Source organism: Aethalodelphis obliquidens, unplaced genomic scaffold, assembly GCF_003676395.1.
Source record: "Aethalodelphis obliquidens isolate GAN/ISIS:26980383/991018 unplaced genomic scaffold, ASM367639v1 scaffold23, whole genome shotgun sequence".
Lineage (NCBI taxonomy): Eukaryota > Metazoa > Chordata > Mammalia > Artiodactyla > Delphinidae > Aethalodelphis > Aethalodelphis obliquidens.
This window is the reverse complement of record NW_020837967.1, coordinates 18,345,480-18,367,643: the sequence shown is the minus strand read 5'-3', so window position 1 is coordinate 18,367,643 and position 22,164 is coordinate 18,345,480. Positions and strand designations below refer to the sequence as shown.

The 22,164-nt window shown below is 38.6% G+C and overlaps 2 pseudogenes; both read right to left on the bottom strand.

Moving 5' to 3' along the window:
- The window catches only part of LOC113628215 (non-histone chromosomal protein HMG-14 pseudogene), a 12,277-nt pseudogene extending 9,583 nt beyond the window's left edge, over positions 1-2,694 (bottom strand).
- On the bottom strand, positions 2,135-3,796 carry LOC113628453 (vacuolar protein-sorting-associated protein 36-like; annotated as a pseudogene).
- Between the last annotated feature and the right edge of the window lie 18,368 nt (positions 3,797-22,164).

Genomic DNA, 22,164 nt, shown 5'->3' with positions numbered 1-22,164 from the left:
TGATTGGTATACATTAATACCAATCATTTAACACTGAAAACATTCTTGTACAATGTAAAAAAAATTTGACAGTATGTGACTAGAAATATTCCATTACCATAAAGCTACAAACAGATTTATGCTCCTAAGAGCAAAGTTAGAAAAGCAAAAATAATACTATAACACTGATTAGCACCAAGACAGAACTTTTTTGCACTTAGGGCCTGATTGGTTGTATTTAAACATAACCTCTACCAAAAAGGACCAAAATGACACCTTATTTGGTAAAAACAAAGAAAAAAAAAGGATAAAAATATACACACTGAGGTCTGGAAACTGAAGAATGCCCACTTTAAAACAATAAAATCAATCGTACCTGTTTTTTAACTAATGTGACATTTGCAAAATACATCCATGTCACTTTTCTTCCTCTTTAGTTCACTTTTACAATTCAGACTCTGCCCCATTTTTGTTAATGTGTTGTCACACTAGTGTAAATAAATATTCTGAATTACAGGAGTTTGCCATAATGAATCCAGACCATTGGAGCCAGACCCAGTAGCTCAAACAATCTTAGTTGCAGCTCATTCCAACTACTGAAACACATTATTTGTCTGTGTAGTTTTAAAAAACCTTAGCTAGATGAGGGGTATGTGTGTGTGTGCGTGTGTGTGTGTGTCTGTACACGTACAAGTTTGCCAGGGCCGTGGGAGAGTGTCTGCATCCCAGAGAGAGGAGTGATATACAAGCAACCGTACACAATGGCCCCAAAGACTTGGGCAGCCAGACACCGAATTTCCCCCCAAACAAACCTGAGGCTGAGCAATGGGGGAATTACAGGATCTGTGCTCACAACGTGGAATCCGTGAGAGGTTCGGAAAACTAAGACTAAGGCAGGATGCCTCGGCCACAACATTCCCATGACACTGGAGGATGTGAAGCAGCGACAGGGTTCAGGCAGGGATCAGGGACTGACTCTGGCTGCACTTGGAGGGACTCCCTGGGTCTGCAGCTGAGGATCCCTGGACCTTCCCCAAAGGGCGTTGGCAGTGGCCCTCCACCTCTTAGCGAGGACGTCTCACGGATCCCAGGGTCTGAGCCTGGGTATCCCCACCTCCCGGTCTCAGAGGTTCTCTCAGTACAGGTACTATCCCTTCTAGAGGCTTGGCCAAAACCCATCACTACCTTCCACTGCCAACTCAGTCTTAGAAAGGGGTTCTCCTTCTGTCTCTGTGGGGTCCCTGAGTTTGAGGTAATGCCAACGTACCGTACGCTGTGTGGCAGTAACAAAGTCAGGCAGTCCACTGGAAAGCTCAAGCAATCTAGATTCAATATATTAGCTTGTTTCTGCTATCTCAGTAATACCTTTTAGCGAGATAGTTTCTCCACACAACTTATAATGTGTGGGGTAAAGGAAAAAAATATTGCTAGAATATGATAGAAAGATTTTAAAAGTTCAGCACTGAAACTCCTTCTTTAGGGAAGGAAAAGGAGACATATTATGTTCCCACTCTCTATTTTCCATCCTTGACTCTGAGGTACAAGAGCACCAAGGTTCCTGTAGAGCGTGTTAAAGGTTCTCCTGGTCCCTCTACCCACAAAACAATCCTAGGGAAATCCTGAAGCGTCTACTTCCCAAATCTGTAACCATATCTCTGGGCATGTCTATGTAGCTCTTTAGTTCACTTTCAAAATCCATAGCATTTTTAAAACAAAATGACATAGTTGCATTCTTTAAATGCCAGCCATGAAATCATCACTTAAAAAAAAAAAACTAGTCAGATTATATATACATAAGTCAGATAAAATTCTATCTTTTTTTAAAAAAATTTATTTATTTATGGCTGCGTTGGGCCTTCATTGCTGTGTGCAGGCTTTCTCTAGTTGTGGCAAGTGGGGGCTACTCTTCCTTGCGGTGCATGGGCTTCATTGTGGTGGCTTCTCTTGTTGGGGAGCACAACTGCGCTAGGCGTGCAGGCTTCAGTAGTTGGGACACGCGGGCTTCAGTAGTTGTGGTACACAGGCTCAGTAGTTGTGGCACATGGGCTTAGTTGCTCCACAGCATGTGGGACCTTCCCAGACCAGGGCTTGAACCCGTGTCCTCTGCATTGGCAGGCAGATTCTTAACCACTGTGCCACCAGGGAAGCCCTCTCTCTCTTTTTAAGGTGCTTGATTTGGTCTGCTGAAGACATGCCTATGGCTGCTTCTAAAAGCCCTTAGGGAGAGCCTCAGATGATATCCTGCAGTTGGATATCTTGCTCCAGTGTTGTCAGGTTCTTAAACTACACTGTAGGTATAAGTTGTTGCATGAAAATTCCCCAAAATGTGCACACTAAATGCAGAGAAAAACCTCATTTATAATTCAGGTGAATTTTCATCACACCAAAATAATCAAACCTGTTCAAACATGTAACTTTTCTCTTTTTTCCCCCATGAACTAAATCCTCTTCTTTAAAAAATGGTCAGATTTGAAGATCAAGTTAAAATCCACCATATTTCAAGTTAAACTCTGAGGGTTTCTATACAACTGTAGCATGATTTCAAATTCATATTGGCATTCATCTTTCTATATTTTCCTATATTTATCCTAAATAGGCTTCCTGGATCATAATATTTACATAGAAATTGAAAGCGTTTTATATTATATTGCGAAGTTCCAGTAAATTCTGTTTATCAGGGTTTACCCTTAGCTCGATGTCATACAGCTTCTGCATGAGGCAAGTATACCGGTAACAAGTTATTTCAAATACAAAACTCTTAGCTCTGTGTCATAATTAAATTTGGGTAAAACTGCAAGCCTTCCACTGAATCATCTCAGCAAGAAGCAACCTTTCTTTAGCCAGGAGGACAGACATTCCCACAGGCTTAGCAAACTCTTCTGATGTTAGAGACCCCTTTTCTGAAACCGTCTCCAAGGCTGAGGCCACCATTGACTCCTCCTTGTGGGACTGAAGTTCAATTACCATGATGCCGCTGTCAAACACACGGAGGCCGAGAGGTAATTTCAGGGCTTCCAGCATCTTGCATGCATTCACTAAATCTTCTGGTGAGAGCAATTCCATTCCTCGAGCTCGGTTTACTAAACAGTACACCTCTGTGAGTGACATTTATTCCCCCTCGTTCCTCCAAAAGCGCCTGCAATATTCCGGCCAGCTGTTTGGCCAGCTGCATGTGGTACTGTGTGCCTGAGCCGTACGTTTCCCTGGTAACTGGGTTAGCTATTCCCATGCTCAGTAAATAGGATTTAAACCTGATGGTCTCATCATCTGTGATGTCACCTTGCTTCTCTTTAATCTTATTAGCGATGGATTTTGATAACACCACCAATTCCCTTAGCCTTGACCATTAGCTTACTGAGGTCTCCGAAGGCCTCAGAAATGTTTGTCAGTTTCTTTTTTTTCTTCCAGTTTCGTTTCAATACCTACAATTCCTACAGCCCTTATTCTTCCTGGCTGGGGTCCTCTATTTGCTTGTAACGACTGGGAAACTGGCATATTCTCCCACCTTCTCTGTGTCACTTCCTCTGATAAATGCCTGTAATACTCAATGTGGTTCTTTGAAGGAAAGCTTGATGTAGGAGTTCTTACTACTCTGGAATGGGCCAGGTTCTTTGTTAGAAGGAGCTGGGTGAAGATGAACCACTATTTGGGCACTTTTCCCAATTCCAGCTGCCTGTTCTTCAATGAACACGATTTGGGAAAGAGGAAAGGCCATGCAGCATTCATGATTTTTCTGATCTCTCCAAATTAGATGGTGTGTACTAAGAAGGAGGGCCCCAGCATCAAATGTTATCTTCTCCTCGCCATCACAGATGTGCACCCTGCACCCTGCCTCAGTTCCATTTTTTTTTTTTTTTTTTAACATCTTTATTGGAGTATAATTGCTTTACAATGGTATGTTAGTTTCAGCTTCACAACAAAATGAATCAGTTATATATATACATATATTCCCATATCTCTTCCCGCTTGCGTCTCCCTCCCTCCCACCCTCCCTATCCCACCCCTCCAGGCGGTCACAAAGCACCGAGCTGATCTCCCTGTGCTATGCGGCTGCTTCCCACTAGCTATCTACCTTACGTTTGGTAGTGTATATATGTCCATGCCTCTTTATCGCTTTGTCACCGTTTACACTTCCCCCTCCCCATAGCCTCAAGTCCATTCTCTAGTAAGTCTGTGTCTTTATTCCTGTTTCACCCCTAGGTTTTTCATGACATTTTTTTTTTTAAATTCCATATATATGTGTTAGTATATGGTATTTGTCTCTCTCTTTCTGACTTACTTCACTCTGTATGACAGACTCTAGGTCTATCCATCTCATTACAAATAGCTCAATTTCGTCTCTTTTTATGGCTGAGTAATATTCCATTGTATATATGTGCCACATCTTCTTTATCCATTCATCCGATGATGGACACTTAGGTTGTTTCCATCTCTGGGCTATTGTAAATAGAGCTGCAATGAACATTTTGGTACATGACTCTTTTTGAATTATGGTTTTCTCAGGGTATATGCCCAGTAGTGGGATTGCTGGGTCATATGGTAGTTCTATTTGTAGCTTTTTAAGGAACCTCCATACTGTTCTCCACAGTGGCTGTATCAATTTACATTCCCACCAACAGTGTAAGAGGGTTCCCTTTTCTCCACACCCTCTCCAGCATTTATTGTTTGTAGATTTTTTGATGATGGCCATTCTGACTGGTGTGAGATGATATCTCATTGTAGTTTTGATTTGCATTTCTCTCATGATTAGTGATGTTGAGCATTCTTTCATGTGTTTGTTGGCACTCTGTATATCTTCTTTGGAGAAATGTCTATTTAGGTCTTCTGCCCATTTTTGGATTGGGTTGTTTGTTTTTTTATTATTAAGCTGCATGAGCTGCTTATAAATTTTGGAGATCAATCCTTTGTCAGTTGCTTCATTTGCAAATATTTTCTCCCATTCTGAGGGTTGTCTTTTGGTCTTCTTTATGGTTTCCTTTGCTGCGCAAAAGCTTTTAAGTTTCATTAGGTCCCATTTGTTTACTCTTGTTTTTATTTCCATTACTCTAGGAGGTGGGTCAGAAAGAATCTTGCTGTGATTTATGTCATAGAGTGTTCTGCCTATGTTTTCCTCTAAGAGTTTGATAGTTTCTGGCCTTACATTTAGGTCTTTAATCCACTTTGAGCTTATTTTTGTGTATGGTGTTAGGGAGTGATCTAACTTCATACTTTTACATGTAGCTGTCCAGTTTTCCCAGCACCACTTATTGAAGAGGCTGTCCTTTCTCCACGGTACATTTCTGCCCCCTTTGTCAAAGATAAGGTGACCATATGTGCATGGGTTTATCTCTGGGCTTTCTATCCTGTTCCATTGATCTATCTTTCTGTTTTTGTGCCAGTACCATACCGTTTTGATAACTGTAGCTTTGTAGTATAGTCTGAAGTCTGGGAGCCTGATTCCTCCAGTTCCTTCTTTCGTTCTCAAGATTGCTTTGGCTATTCGGGGTCTTTTGTGTTTCCATACAAATTGCAAAATTTTTTGTTCTAGTTCTGTGAAAAATGCCAGTGGTAGTTTGATAGGGATTGCATTGAATCTATAGATTGCTTTCGGTAGTAGAGTCATTTTCACAATGTTGATTCTTCCAATCCAAGAACATGGTATATCTCTCCATCTATTTGTATCATCTTTAATTTCTTTCATCAGTGTCTTATAATTTTCTGCATACAGATCTTTTGTCTCCTTAGGTAGGTTTATTCCTAGATATTTTATTCTTTTTGTTGCAATGGTAAATGGGAGTGTTTTCTTGATTTCACTTTCAGATTTTTCATCCTTAGTATATAGGAATGCCAGAGATTTCTGTGCATTAATTTTGTATCCTGCCACTTTACCAAATTCATTGATTAGCTCTAGTAGTTTTCTGGTAGCATCTTTAGGGTTCTCTATGTATAGGATCATGTCATCTGCAAACAGTGACAGCTTTACTTCTTCTTTTCCGATTTGGATTCCTTTTATTTCCTTTTCTTCTCTGATTGCTGTGGCCAAAACTTCCAAAACTAGGTTGAATAAGAGTGGTGAGAGTGGGCAACCTTGTCTTGTTCCTGATCTTAGTGGAAATGCTTTCAGTTTTTCACCATTGAGGATGATGTTTGCTGTGGGCTTGTCATATATGGCCTTTATTATGTTGAGGAAAGTTCCCTCTATGCCTACTTTCTGCAGGGTTTTTATCATAAATGGGTGTTGAATTTTGTCAAAAGCTTTCTCTGCATCTATTGAGATGATCATATGGTTTTTCTCCTTCAGTTTGTTAATATGGTTTATCACATTGATAGATTTGCGTATATTGAAGAATCCTTGCATTCCTGGAATAAACCCCACTTGATCATGGTGTATGATCCTTTTAATGTGCTGTTGGATTCTATTTGCTAGTATTTTGTTGAGGATTTTTGCATCTATGTTCATCAGTGATATTGGCCTGTAGTTTTCTTTCTTTGTGACATCCTTGTCTGGTTTTGGTATCAAGGTGATGGTGGCCTCGTAGAAGGAGTTTGGGAGTGTTCCTCCCTCTGCTATATTTTGGAAGAGTTTGAGAAGGATAGGTGTTAGCTCTTCTCTAAATGTTTGATAGAATTCGCCTGTGAAGCCATCTGGTCCTGGGCTTTTCTTTGTTGGAAGATTTTTAATCACAGTTTCAATTTCAGTGCTTGTGATTGGTCTGTTCATATTTTCTATTTCTTCCTGATTCAGTCTTGGCAGGTTGTGCATTTCTAAGAATTTGTCCATTTCTTCCAGATTGTCCATTTTATTGGCATAGAGTTGCTTGTAGTAATCTCTCATGATCTCTTTTATTTCTGCAGTGTCAGTTGTTACCTCTCCATTTTCATTTCTAATTCTATTGATTTGAGTCTTCTCCCTTTTTTTCTTGATGAGTCTGGCTAGTGGTTTATCTATTTTGTTTATCTTCTCAAAGAACCAGCTTTTAGTTTTATTGATCTTTGCTATTGTTTCCTTCATTTCTTTTTCATTTATTTCTGATCTGATTTTTATGATTTCTTTCCTTCTGCTAGCTTTGGGGTTTTTTTGTTCTTCTTTCTCTAATTGCTTGAGGTGCAAGGTTAGGTTGTTTATTCGAGATGTTTCCTGCTTCTTAAGGTGGGCTTGTATTGCTATAAACTTCCCCCTTAGAACTGCTTTTGCTGCATCCCACAGGTTTTGGGTCGTTGTGTCTCCATTGTCATTTGTTTCTAGGTATTTTTTGATTTCCTCTTTGATTTCTTCAGTGATCACTTCATTATTAAGTAGTGTATTGTTTAGCCTCCATGTGTTTGTATTTTTTACAGATCTTTTCCTGTAATTGATATCTAGTCTCATGGCGTTGTGGTCAGAAAAGATACTTGATACAATTTCAATTTTCTTAAATTTACCAAGGCTTGATTTGTGACCCAAGATATGATCTATCCTGGAGAATGTTCCATGAGCACTTGAGAAAAATGTGTATTCTGTTGTTTTTGGATGGAATGTCCTATAAATATCAATTAACTCCATCTCATTTAATGTATCATTTAAAGCTTGTGTTTCCTTATTTATTTTCATTTTGGATGATCTGTCCATTGGTGAAAGTGGGGTGTTAAAAGTCCCCTACTATGAATGTGTTACTGTCGATTTCCCCTTTTATGGTTGTCAGTATTTGCCTTATGTATTGAGGTGCACCTATGTTGGGTGCATAAATATTTACAATTGTTATATCTTCTTCTTGGATCGATCCCTTGATCATTATGTAGTGTCCTTCTTTGTCTCTTCTAATAGTCCTTATTTTAAAGTCTATTTTGTCTGATATGAGAATTGCTACTCCAGCTTTCTTTTGGTTTCCATTTGCATGAAATACCTTTTTCCATCCCCTTACTTTCAGTCTGTATGTGTCTCTAGGTCTGAAGTGGGTCTCTTGTAGACAGTCAGTTCCATTTTTAAGTGGATCGTTTTTTGCCCTAATGAGTTGTGTTCTTTATATCTTTGGGATATTAACCCCCTTATCAGATATATGATTTGAAATATTCCCTCCTATTTAGTAGGTTGCCTTTCATTTTGTTAGTGGTTTTCTTTGTTACGAAGAAGCTTTTTAGTTTGAGGTCGTCTCTCTTGAATTTTTGCTTTTGCGGCCTTTGCTTTTGGTGCCAAGTCCAAAAATTATTGCCAAGACCAACTTCAAAGAGCTTACTCGCTATGATTTCTTCTAGGAGCATTATGCTTTCAGGTATTACATTCAAATCTTTAATCCATTTTGAGTTGATTTTTGTGTATGGTAGAAGATAGTGACTCAGTTTCATTCTTTTGTATGTGTTCAGTTTTCCCAACACCATATTTTGAAGAGACCATCCTTTCCCCACTGTATATACTTGGCTCCTTTGGTATAAATTAATTGACCAAATATGTGTGTGTTTCTGGAATTTCTACTCTGTTCCACTGATCTATGTGTCTGTTTTTGTGTCAATACCATACTGTTTTTATTACTTAGTTTTATAATATATTTTGAAATCAGGAAGCATGATGCCTCCAGCTTTATTCTTTTTCAAGATTGCTTTGGCTATTTAGAGTCTTTGTGGTTCCATACAAATGTTAGGATTGTTCTATTTCTGTGAAAATTGCCGTTGTAAGGATTGCACTGAATCTGTAGATTGCTTTGGATAGTTGGACATTTTAACAATATTAATTCTTCCAATCCAAGAGCACAGACTATTTTTCTATTTGTGTCTTCTTTAAGTTCTTTCATCAGTGTCTTATATATTTCAGTGCACAGGTGTTTCACCTCCTTGGTTAAATTTATTCTTAGGTGTTTTATTCTCTTTGATAAAATTGTAATTGGGATTGCTTTATTAATTTCTCTCTTTGTTAGTTCATTGCTAGTGTATAGCAACACAACAGATTTCTGTATATTAATTTTGTATACAGCAACTTTACTGAATTCATTTAGTAGTTCTAATAGTTTTTTAGTGGCATCTTTAAGATTTTCTATATATGGTATCATGTCATCTGTAAACAGTGACAGTTTTACTTCTTCCTCTCCAACTTGTATTCCTTTTATTTCTTGTCTGATTGCTGTGGCTAGGACTTCCAATACTGTGTTGAATAAACATGGCGAGAGTGGGCATCCTTGTTCCTGATCTCAGAGGAAATTCTTTCAGCTTTTCACCATTGAGTATGATGTTGGCTATAGGTTTGTCATACATGGTCATTATTATGTTGAGGTTTGTTCCCTCTATACCCATTTTGTCAAGGATTTTTAACATAAATCGATGTTGAATTTTGTCAGTAGTTTTTTCTGCATCTATCGAGGTGATCATATGATTTATTCTTCATTTTGTTAATGTGGTGTATCACATTGATTTGCAGATATTGAACCATCCTTGAATCTCTGGAATAAATCCCCCTTGGTCATGGTGTAGGATCATTTTAATGTATTGTTGAAAATGTTAAAACCATTGGCTGAGCACCTACTAAAAGGCTGGAATGAGACTGAATAGTAAAGAACAAAAGCTCAGTATGACCGGAGAGTAGTGAGCAAAGTTGAGAGTCGGGAGCAAGGTGAATGGTCTGAGATAGAGCTGAGAAAAGTATGGATCAATGGCTTTTCAGGGATTATGAAGGCCATGGAAGCCCTTGAAAGGTTTACAAAGGGGATTAAGAAGACCTGATTTAACATTACAATAATCACTCTGTCTATGCTGTGGAAAATTAGTTGTAGAGGAAACAATTACAGAAGCAAGGAAACTTGTAGGAGCCTGTTGCAGCAGTACAGGCACTGGGGGCTTGGACCATGGTGGTGGCCTTGGACCATGGTGCTGGTCTTGAAGAAGGAGAGAAGTGGATAGTTCTGGATATATACTGGTGATAGAGTGTTGCTAATGTATTTCACGAAGGAGATGAGAAAAAGAAAAAAATCAAGAATGACTCTATCTGTTTTGGCTTGTGCTATGGGTAGATGCTGGTATCATATGTACGGTAAGGGAATCCCAGGCAGAAAATTGAGTTCTGTTTTAGACCTGATAAATTTCAGATGTATATTAGACAGCCACATGGAAACGTCATGCACACAACAGAATCTGATAGTTTGGAGCTCAGGGACAAGATCGAGGCTCAAGATACAAGGAAATGTCTGTAGCAACATAGAGTGTATTGTTACTACGTCGCCTTGAAATCGCAGTGGCCACCATTTCTCCTGTCTCCCCCTAAGGTCCAGTTCAGTGTCTCTAGATGCCTACAGGGAGCAAAGTCTAGGGGCTTTGGAAGGGGAGGCAAACATAGAGATGGTTCTCACTCAACACTGATAGTCAATCACCACATTCCTATGAATATTTCCCTTTCCTGCAGGATCATATGTATTTTCAGACTCCATTTAACTCCCTGTTTTTCAGGTCTCACGTTAAAGGTCACCTTCTTAGAAAGACCTTCTCTAGCCTCCCTATGCAAAATAGGTCTCCTTGCTCGGTTTCCACCCCTACTGCACCATTTCCTCATCCAGCACACTGTTAATTTTATTCATATCATTCATTTATAATAATTAGTTTATGTTTTTTATTTCCCACCTCCACTGGAGAGAGAATTAGACTCTATGATGGAAGAAAACATGCCTGCGTGGTCATCACTGTCAGCCAGAACTAGCACTGTGCCTGGCACATAGTAGGTGCACAATAAATATTTGTTGAGGACGTGAACAAGCTGCCCCTGTCTGAGATATCATGAGTGGATTAACTGATGCTCTAAGCATGGGCTGGAGTAGCCTTACTCCAGATCACCAAGCCCTCTGCCCAAGACAAGGAATGGGTTTTGCTCTATTTTGTTTATTATGATAAGAACATTTAACATGGGATCTACCCTCTTAACAAAATAGTCAAACTCGTAGAAGCAGAGTGTAGAACGGTAGTTGCCAGGGCAGGGTGAGGGGGATGTGGGAAGTTGCTATTCAATGGGTATAAACTATCAGTTATGCAAGATAAAGCAGGTCTGAGGAACTGGATTTTATTTAACCTTTTTAAATTTTTATGTATTTTAAAATTATTTATTTATTTGTCTGCACCAGGTCTTCGTTGCCACATGCAGGATCTTCGTTGTGTCATGTGGGATCTTTTTTTTAGTTGTGGCATGTGGCATGCAAACTCTTAGTTGCGGCATGTGGGATCTAGTTCCCTGACCAGGGATCAAACCAGGGCCCTCTGCGTTTGGAGCATGAAGTCTTAGCCACTGGACCACCAGGGAAGTCCCTATTTAACTTTTTAAAAAAATATATATAGTTAATTTACAATGTCATGTTAGTTTCAGGTATACAGCAAAGTGATTCAGTTATACACACACACAAATATATTATTTTTCAGATTCTTTTCCATTATAGGTTATTACAAGACATTGAATATAGTTCCCTGTGCTATATAGTTGGTCCTTGTTGTTTATCTATTTTACACATATTGTGTATTTGTTAATCCCAGACTCCAAATTTATCTCTTCCCCCTCCTGCCCCTTCCCACTGCAATTCCCTTTGGTAACCATAAGTTTGTTTTCTATGTCTGTGAGTCTATTTCTGTTTTATAAATAAGTCCACTTGTGTTCTATCTTAGATTCCATACATAAGTGATATTATATATTTGTCTGTTTCTTTCTGACTTACTTCACTTAGTATGATAACCTCTAGGTTCATCCATGTTGCTGCAAATGGCATTATTTCATTCTTTTTTATGGCTGAGTAATATTCCATTGTGTATCTATACCACATCTTCTTCATCCATTCATCTGTAGGTGAACATTAGGTTGCTTCCATGACCTGGTTATTGTAAATGGTGCTGTTATGAACATAGGGGTGCAAGTATCTTTTCGAATTAGAGTTTTCTCTGGATATACGCCCAGGAGTGGGATTGCAGGATCATATGGTGACTCTATTTTTAGTTTCCTATGGAACCTCCACACTGTTCTCCATAGTGAGTGTACCAATTTATATTCCCACCAACAGTGTAGGAGGGAGGAACTGGATCTTAAAGACCCCACCTGGGATAATTACCAGGGAACATAGAGGCAAACAACATGGTAGAATTCCAAGACCTGTGAGTGCTGTTTGCTTCAATCACTGAGCACGATGGCATATGCAGAATTATGGCCCAGAGATGGGTGGATCCACTCTAACACCCTGCTAAGCTCCTGAAATGAAAGATTTTTTGTAAGCATTTTAAGTTGTTCTCATGAGATGTCAGGGCCAGCAAGCTGAAAAACCATGTGACTGTTTGCCACCTGCCTGGTTTGAAATCTAGTCCCTTCCATGGAAAATGCAATTGAGAAAAATATTTCAAGATTTCTAATCAAGATGCGTCCCCTGCAGGAGAGAAGGCTATTTTTATGTTCCATCCCAACACACTGCAGAGTTCTGGGAATGCAGCAAGTGTCCAGCTTCTATGAGAGGGACTGGAATGAGAAGCTAAGTGCTAGCTCTCCTCCTAAGGAGGAAGCTGAAAATATGACAGAGCTCTCTGTTTCCCAGCAACATCTCCCCTCCAAATCTCCTGAGAGGCAGAAAGAAGGAACAGCGGGACCAGTTAAGAAAATATACTGGGACTTCCCTGGTGGCCCAGTGGTTAAGACTCTGCGCTTCCACTGCAGGGGGCTCGGGTTTGATCCCTGATCTGGGAACTAAGATCCCGCATACCATGCTGTGGCCAAAATGGGGGGAAAAAAATATACACACACACACACATACACACATAGATACATACACAGTGGCAGAAATATTATAAAGGGAAGACGAAATGGTAAAGGCTTTTGTTAATCTGAAGTAAAGGTATTCTTAAGAGTATTAATCTATACATGTGAATTAGCCAATAGGGAGGCATGAAGGCAAAGGGAAAACCTGTCAAAATTTCCATTATTCTAGAGGAGGTCAGAGTTCATAGCCTGAGACACATCGTGATCTACGCATGTTAGAATTTGTTCTTCTTTTGAAATATTGTTTACGCCTCTTTTTAGTCTGATGAAAAAGTCTCACTAAACAGTGTAATAAAGTTCTGGAAACATCTGTATATATCAATCACTGTAATTTGGAAGGGAAAATCAGAAAAGGGAGGGCTTAAATCTTTGCAGTCTGAGTTTCCAGGAAAGAGGAGCTGGTGACCCTCCTAGCCAAAACCTTCCTGATATTCGATTATCTGAGAGCCAGAAAATGGGAAGCACTTGATGTGTGCAACCTGTTGGCACTTGGTGTCTGACACCAAAATGGTAAAAATGAGTTGAGAGTAGAGCCTTTTCCTCAGGGATGTAAGAGCAGTTGTTTGTGAAATGCTGTGTGGTCACATTCAGTGTGCTGTGCTCTGTGGGTTATAATGTTCCCTTTATTCCCCACCACAACTCTCCAAAAAAAAAAAAAGGGCAATAATCCAATCCTTCAAAGTCCCAGTGCAAAAGTAAAATTTAAAAATGGCCAATAGCATGGGTTGAAAACATGTATAACCATGACTGACATGCTTTTAAAAGTAGAAATAGGTTCTATGTGATGGGAGGTAGGACTATGGGAGAATCCTCCCATTCTTTCCTCCTCTTTTGTAGCTGAAAGCCAGTTGTAGGCCTCCCCCCTCATCAGTGACCCTGCTGAATGTCCCTGGTGGGCATCCGTCGCCACATGCAGATGAGGGAGCGATGTTGAAGGCCCAGCCTCACACTGCTTGCTGGGGTGGATGATGGATGGATAAACATTCTGTAGCGGTGGCAGGACAAATATTCCACCCATCACTGATGTTTATGATCGAAACAAAAAATCTATGGAGATTAGAGGAAATCATGTCTCTCAAACTGATCATGTTGCTTTCCTCTCAGAAGTCCCCGTGGTGTACAGTTCTTGGCAAACAGGCAGACTGGGTGCGTGTAAAGGCGTATGCCTCTGGGACATTGACAGGGGTTACCTGGAGGAGAGCGGTGGAAGGGCTGGGCTGGCCCCTCCCTCCACCTGCTGCTTAGAAAAACTTTCCACTTGGCCTTGGATTAGGTAACCCAAGATTGACAATAACTTCCGTCTTCCAAACTAAACACTTGGGTCTGAGTTATTAACTCCAAGTAAAAAATTGCCTTGGGGGATCCAAAGCAAAGTCACACTTAACGAAGAAAGTCCGTTTTTAGTGCTGCCCACACGCAAGGTCGGGGGGTGTAGGTAGAACCACTCTTTGGAAGAGAATCCCGTACTTGAGGAAATGTAAAAAAATCAGTCCTCTTCATGTATCTTCCAGGGCTATGTTGGAAAGCAAATATAGATATAAAGATAATAGATTGATTGGTTTTTAAATGTACTAATGGGGAAACTAGTATAGAGAAGCTAAATCATCTCTATAACATGAAACCAAAATGGTAAAAATGAGTTGCGAGTAGAGCCGTCTGATAAAGGGTTAATATCTAAAGTATATAAGGAACCCAACTAACTCAAAAGCAAGAAAACATAGTTTTAAAATGGGCAAAGGACCTGAATAGATATTTCTCAAAAGAAGACGAAGAACCAACAGGTATATGAAAAGGTACTCAACATCACTAATCATCAGGAAATGCAAGTGAATGCCACAATGGATATCACAAAAAAGACAAAAGATTAAGTGTTGGCAAGGATATGGAGAAAAGGGAACACTTGTGCACTGTTAGTGTGATTGTAAATTGGTACAACCATTATGGAAAACAGTATGGAGGGTCCTCAAAAAATTAAAAACAGGACTACCATATGATCCAGCAATCCTACTTCTGGGTATATATCCAAAGAAAATGAAATCAGTATTTCAAAGAGAGATCTTCACTCCCACATTTATTGCAGCATTTATTGATAAAACAGCCAATGAAACAACGTAAGGGTCCACTGACAGATAAATGGATAAAGATGATGTGGTGTATATATGTGTGTGTGTATATATATAATATATAATATACATATTATACAATGGAACATTATCCTTAAAGAGAAGGGAAATCTTGTCATTTGTGATAACATAGATGAACCTGGAGGACATTATGCTCAATGAAATAAGCCAGACACAGGAAGTCAAATACTGCATGATGTTGCCTATATATAATAATCTGAAATATTCAAACCCTTAGAGAGTAGAATGGTGTTTACCAGGGGCTGGAGAGTAGGGGAAGTGGGACAATGTTGGTCAAAGAGTACAAAGCTTAAAATATGCAGGATGAATAAGTTCTGGATGTCTAATGTACAGCCCAGCAACTACAGTTAAATATACTGTATTGTATACTTGAAATTTGCTAAGAGAGTAGTTCTTAATTGTTCTTAACAAAACAAAAAAGGTAACTATATGAGGCGATGAATATCTTAACTAGCTTGATTGTGGTAAGCATTTCATGATGTATTTATACATATATGAAAACATCATGTATACCCTAAATATATAAAATTTTTATTTTTAAATTATTCCTCAGTAAAGCTGGGAGAAAAATGTGTCCATAGGGATGTACCCTTCTCACCACAGGACATGATTTATACCATTAAATTGAATTATTGAACCCAAGTTGAGGCAGGAAAATTCTAAGACGGCTCCCACAGATCCCCAACTCCTGGTATTTATGTTGGGTTGTCCTCCCTTTGGGTGTGTGTAGGACCTTGTGACTTCATTCTAACCAATGGAATACTGTAAAGGTGATGGGATATGACTTTCTTTTTTTTTTTTTTTTTTTTTTTTTTTTTTGGGATATGACTTTCTTGATCAGGTTACACAAGACTGTAACTTACACCTTACTTGTGGACTTTCTCTGTTGCCCTCCTGGTTTGTATGCTTTGAAGTAAACAGTCATGCTGGAGCAGCCCACGTGGCAAGGAATTGAGGGCAGCCTCCAGCCAACAGCCAGCTAGGAACCAAGGGCCTCGGTTCAACAGCCTGCAAGGAACCAATCTTACCAACAACCACGTGAGCCTGGAAATAATTTGAGCCTTCAGATAAGACCCCAGTCCCGGCCAGCTCCTCAGTTGCAGCCTCGTGATAGTCCCTGAGGCAGAGAACCCAGCTAAGCCGTGCCCAGAATCCATGGAAAATGTGAGATAATAAATGCATCTTGCTGTGAGGCAATAAAACAATGTGCATGTGCTATCTCACAGTTAGTTACTAAGTCATTAGTAATTACACAGTTATTACTGTGTGGTACTTTGTTACACAGCAGTAGGTGGCTAACGTATCAGTCTAAACTACTTGCATTTGGATCAGTTTACCGATGTTCAGAGGTGCTCCAGGTACCTCAATGTTTATCTTCTTCCCCAGGGGGCTCCCCAAGATAATTACCCCTAAAGTGTTTATTCTGAAGATAAATAACCTATTTTACCTTCAGAGCAGTGACTTCTCAATTCGTGCTGCATATTATCATCATAGGGAAGGTGGTTTATTTTGCTTATAGATATTCCCTATCTGGTAAGATATTGTTCTAATGGATTCTGTTTTGTTCACTATTTTATATATTTTCACATTACTTAAGAGGAGAAGCTTCAGGGTTTCCTCTTGACCTTCCTTGCCATACTAGCCTTAACCGCATGGTTCAGGGATCCAATGTGGGCGTCCGACAGGTGCCAAGAATGTCTATTCCAACTGTATACTTGGGAGCTGGGGAAAGTAAACACAGAATGGGTTCACAGACCCATGAGACTTACTGTGACAGGGACTTGGGCCAGAATACCATTTACTATGAGACACCCCCCTCCCTCAATAAGCATCGCCTCTCTTAGCTCAGGGACAGCTCAGTGCCATCATCGGATCCTATTCAGGTTCTAGGGTTTCCCTTTCTCTGGTGCACATGTACACGAGTGAGCACCTGTACACACAAGGAAGATTTATAACGTCCTGTAATATTACCACAGGGTTTTCTTCAGGGTTTCTGATCTCCCCTTTAATCAAGGGCTCTATGAACTCTCTCAGGTCTTGGAATCAGTTGAAGGACCATGACTAACGTATAAGTAGAGACTCAAGGCAGGCCTCTGTTTCATGTATATATTGGGATGGCCAGAAAGTTCGCTCGGGAGTTCGTTCGGGTTTTCCCCATACGATCTTTTTTTTTTTTTAATTCCCTCCCCCCTTTTTTTAAATTAGTAGATATCTAGAAGTTTAATATCTGGGTCATGGGTATGAACGTTTTACATTTTAATAGGTGGTGCAAAGTGAATGTTCTAATTGACCAGGTCGCCACTGGTAAATAGATCCCTCTGTCTATAAAACCTTGCCAATGCATGGTATTCTCAAATGTAACATTTCTTCTTATCTGATCACTGTAAAATACCACTAGTGATTTAATTTGTGTTTCCCTGGTTGTTCGTGAGGGCAAACTTACTGTCCTGTTTCTTGGCCATTTGTATTTCCTCTTCAATGAATTGCCTATTACATTTATTTTCCTACTGGATCATCTTTTTCTTACTAATTTTTAGCAGTTCTTTTTATATTCTGGATATAAACATTTTGTCTTTCATATTTGTGTTGACTATCTTTCACAATCTGTTTCTTGTCTTTGAACTTTGTTTAGGTGTCTTTTGTTTAAAAGTAGTTTAAAATTTTCAGGTAGTGGATTTTATTTATATGTTTTTTTACGGTTTTTACTTCTTTTAATTTTAGGAAGACAGGTTTAGTTCCTTTTTTGTTCTCTAGTACAATGAGTATACAGTAATTCTGGATCAGATGTGAAATCAATGTAGAGTTGAAACTCAGTCGATACTGGTCCTAATAGACTTAATCAACGGAGAATCTCAGGAAATATCTAATACGTGTACCCCACTTTAACAAAGTGAAGGTACCGTTTTCTTTTCTCATCAATGATTTTATGCCTGAGCTTATTATATGTAGCAGTTGGATTCTCCTCCTTTGATTGTCAACATCGTGTAATTAGACATTTGACAGTCTCCACTGAATGGCTTTCTCATTCTGTCACTAAAATTTTAACAGCAGTTATTAAGTGAAACAAGAGAAAGCTGTGTTCACCAAGATATACTCCAAATTCAAGGGAAAAAGGGTTTCAGAATTGGAATTAACATGGTTATGTCACATGAGAAAAATCTATCTTGGACTTTCCTGCTTTATGTACACCTGGCCCACTCTGTTCACACATTAAATTTCCTGTGTCCCAAACACCTTACAGCACATTTATCCTTGTCTGTTTATTAGCTTATGTTCAGAGTAAGGTATCAAGTAGTGAGACTTTTAGAAGTTTGACAAGGTCTAAAGTGACTGCTGCCCCAAATTTTAGCAATGGAGATCGAATACAGAATCTTAGTGAGACAGACAGACTTCTGGCATACCACTGTACCTTGGGGCCAGCCTCCAGATTTCTTATACATCCTAATTTAAGAACGTGTGGTGGATAGTGACTACTTGATAGTTTTTTTTTTTTGAAACTTAGTAACATTTTATTTCAGTTCCCAACTAGTTATTAATACAATTTGTGCTGTCACAATAACTGCACCACTTTATGAAAACATTTAGTTTCTGTTCACGAAGAGACCACTTTCCCTCCTACAATACTCTTTAGTTGAGCTCCAGTTTACTTTTTAAGTAATTTATACAAACTCCTTTATAGAAAAACATTTTCCACTTCAAATTTATGGTAATATTGAAATTATTTTTTAGATGTTCGCCCAATGAATAGTTTTTACCAGGGAAAAAAAAAGCAAATATTAATTCATCCTTTCTTTGAAGGGTCTAAAACATGTAATTTAGGCATATACAATCTTTTTTTTTTCCACAACTCACATACACACTGTATTTTATTTTTACAAGAGATAAATAGACTGACACCAAGCATCGTAAACGGATGACCACAACAAAAGCAACAACGATTGCAATGACCAAACACGAAACACACTCACACTATGTCATAATAGTGACATTCAGTCCAGGAATCCTCCACGGTAACAGCTCCTTTACTTTGCAGTGAAAATTGATTTGTATATTTTTTGCCTCTGAGTCCTTGTGGGATTTTTTTTTTTAATTCAAACAGAAAGTCACAAAAATTATAAATCATCCTCATCAGTTCACTCAGTCCCATGTAATTAATTTTTTTCATCTTGACCTTTTGTTAGCACTTTTATGAATTCATCACTTTTCCATTAGAGTTCTGAAAATGCTTATTCATTCAGTTCAGCAGTATAGTCAGTTACCAGAAACCTGTACTTGTCTGAGTCTTTTCCATGAATTCCTTGAAGATGAAACCCTTTTATAGGAACATTTTTGCAAAAGCATCAGAGTACACCCAGAACTGTCTGTAAATGACAAAAGACTTAAAAGTGACCACAGTTAAAGATTTGATGAAAGTTCATAATAATGCAATTGACAATGAAATTTAGTTATTTCTGAGATATACATTTTAAAGTAATAACTAGAATTATGACTTATAACATTATACCAGAACGTATAAGATTTTTAGAAATTTCATGTAATGTCTGAAACATTTATATTAACATATTTCCATACACATAACCCAAAGAAAGTTTAGTATTCTTTGTTTTTTTATACTGCAGGTTCTTATTAGTCATCAATTTTATACATCAGTGTATACATGTCAATCCCAATCACCCAATTCAGCACACCACCATCCGCACCCCCCGTGGCTTTCCTCCCTTGGTGTCCATACGTTTGTTCTCTACATCTGTGTCTTAACTTCTGCCCTGGAAACCGGTTCATCTGTGCCATATTTCTAGGTTCCACATACATGCGCTAATATATATATTTTTTTCTCTTTCTGACTTACTTCACTCTGTATGGCAGTCTCTAGATCCATCCACGTCTCAACAAATGACTCAATTTCGTTCCTTTTTATGGTTGAGTAATATTCCATTGTATATATGTACCACAACTTCTTTATCCATTCGTCTGTCAATGGGCATTTAGGTTGCTTCCATGACCTGGCTATTTTAAATAGTGCTGCAATGAACAATGGGGTGCATGTGTCTTTTTGAATTATGGTTTTCTCTGGGTATATGCCCAGTAGTGGGATTGCTGGATCATATATTCCTATTCCCACCAACAGTGCAAGAGGGTTCCCTTTGCTCCACACCCTCTCTAGCATTTGTTGTTTGTAGATTTTCTGATGATGCCCATTCTAACTGGTGTGAGGTGATACCTCAGTGTAGTTTTGATTTGCATTTCTCTAATAAATGGTGATGTTGAGCATCCTTTCATGGGTTTGTTGGCAACCTGCATGTCTTCTTTGGAGAAATGTCTATTTAGGTCTTCTGCCCATTTTTGGATTGCGCTGTTTGTTTCTTCAACATTGAGCTGAATGAGCTGTTTATATATTTTGGAGATTAATCCTTTGCCCGTTGATTCGTTTGCAAATATTTTCTCCCATTCTGATGGTTGTCTTTTCATCTTCTTTATGGTTTCCTTTGCTGTGCAAAAGCTTTGAAATTTCATTAGGTCCCATTTGTTTATTTTTGTTTTTATTTCCATTACTCTAGGAGGTGGATCAAAAAAGATCTTGCTGTGATTTTTGTCAAAGAGTGTTCTTCCTATGTTTTCCTCCAAGAGTTTTATAGTTTCCAGTCTTACATTTAGGTCTCTAATCCATTTTGAGTTTATTTTTGTGTATGGTGTTAGGAAGTGTTCTGATTTTATTCTTTTACATGTAGCTGTCCAGTTTTCCCAGCACCGCTTATTGAAGAGATAGTCTTTTCTCCATTGTATATCCTTACCTCCTTTGTCATAGATTAGTTGACCATAGGTGCGTGGGTTTATCTCTGAGCTTTCTATCCTGTTCCATTGATCTAGATTTCTGTTTTTGTGCCAGTACCATATTGTCTTGATTACTGTAGCTTTGTAGTATAGTATGAAGTCAGGGCGTCTGATTCCTCCAGCTCCATTTTTTTCCCTCAAGACTGCTTTGGCTATTTGGGGTCTTTTGTGTCTCCATACAAATTTTAAGATGATTTGTTCTAGTTCCATAAAAAATGCCACTGGTAATTTGATAGGGATTGCATTGACTCTGTAGATTGCTTTGGGTAGTGTAGTCATTTTCACAATATTGATTCTTCCAATCCAAGAACATGGTATATCTCTCCATCTGTTGGTATCATCTTTAATTTCTTTCATCAGTGTCTTATAGTTTTCTGCATACAGGTCTTTTGTCTCCCTAGGTAGGTTTATTCCTAGGTATTTTATTCTTTTTGTTGCAGTGGTAAAATGGGAGTGTTTCTTTAATTTCTCTTTCAGATTTTTCATCATTAGTGTATAGGAATGCAAGAGATTTCTGTGCATTAATTTTGTATCCTGCAACTTTACCAAATTCATTGATTAGCTCTAGTAGTTTTCTGGTGGCATTTTTAGGATTCTCTATGTTTAGTATCATGTCATCTGCAAACAGTGACAGTTTTACTTCTTCTTTTCCAATTTGGATTCCTTTTATTTCTTTTTCTTCTCTGATTTCCGTGGCTGGGACTTCCAAAACTATGTTGAATAATAGTGGTGAGAGTGGACATCCTTGTCTTGTTCCTGATCTTACAGTAAATGCTTTCCGTTTTTCACCATTAAGAATGATGTTTGCTGTGGGTTTTTCATATATGGCCTTTATTATGTGGAGGTAGGTTCCCTCTATGCCCACATTCTGGAGAGTTTTTATCATAAATGGGTGTTGAATTTTATCAAAAGTTTTTCTGCATCTATTGAGATGATCATATGGTTTTTATTCTGCAATTTGTTAATATGGTGTATCACGTTGATTGATTTATGTATATTGAAGAATCCCTGCATCCCTGGGATAAATCCCACTTGCTCGTGGTGTATGATCCTTTTAGTGTGTTGTTGGATTCTGTTTGCTAGTATTTTGTTGAGGTTTTTTGCATCTATATTCATCAGTGATATTGGTCTGTAATTTTCTTTTTTTGTAGTATCTTTGTCTGGTTTTGGTATCAGGGTGATGGTGTCCTCGGAGAATGAGTTTGGGAGTGTTCCTGCCTCTGCAATGTTTTGGAAGAGTTCGAGAAGGATGGGTGTTAGCTCTTCTCTAAATGTTTGATAGAATTCACCTGTGAAGCCATCTGATCCTGGACTTTTGTTTGTTGGAAGATTTTTAATCACAGTTTCAATTTCATTACTTGTGATTGGTCTGTTCATATTTTGTTTCTTCCTGGTTCAGTCTTGGAAGGTTATACCTTTCTAAGAATTTGTCCATTTCTTCCAGGTTGTCCATTTTATTGGCATAGAGTTGCTTGTAGTAGTCTCTTAGGATGC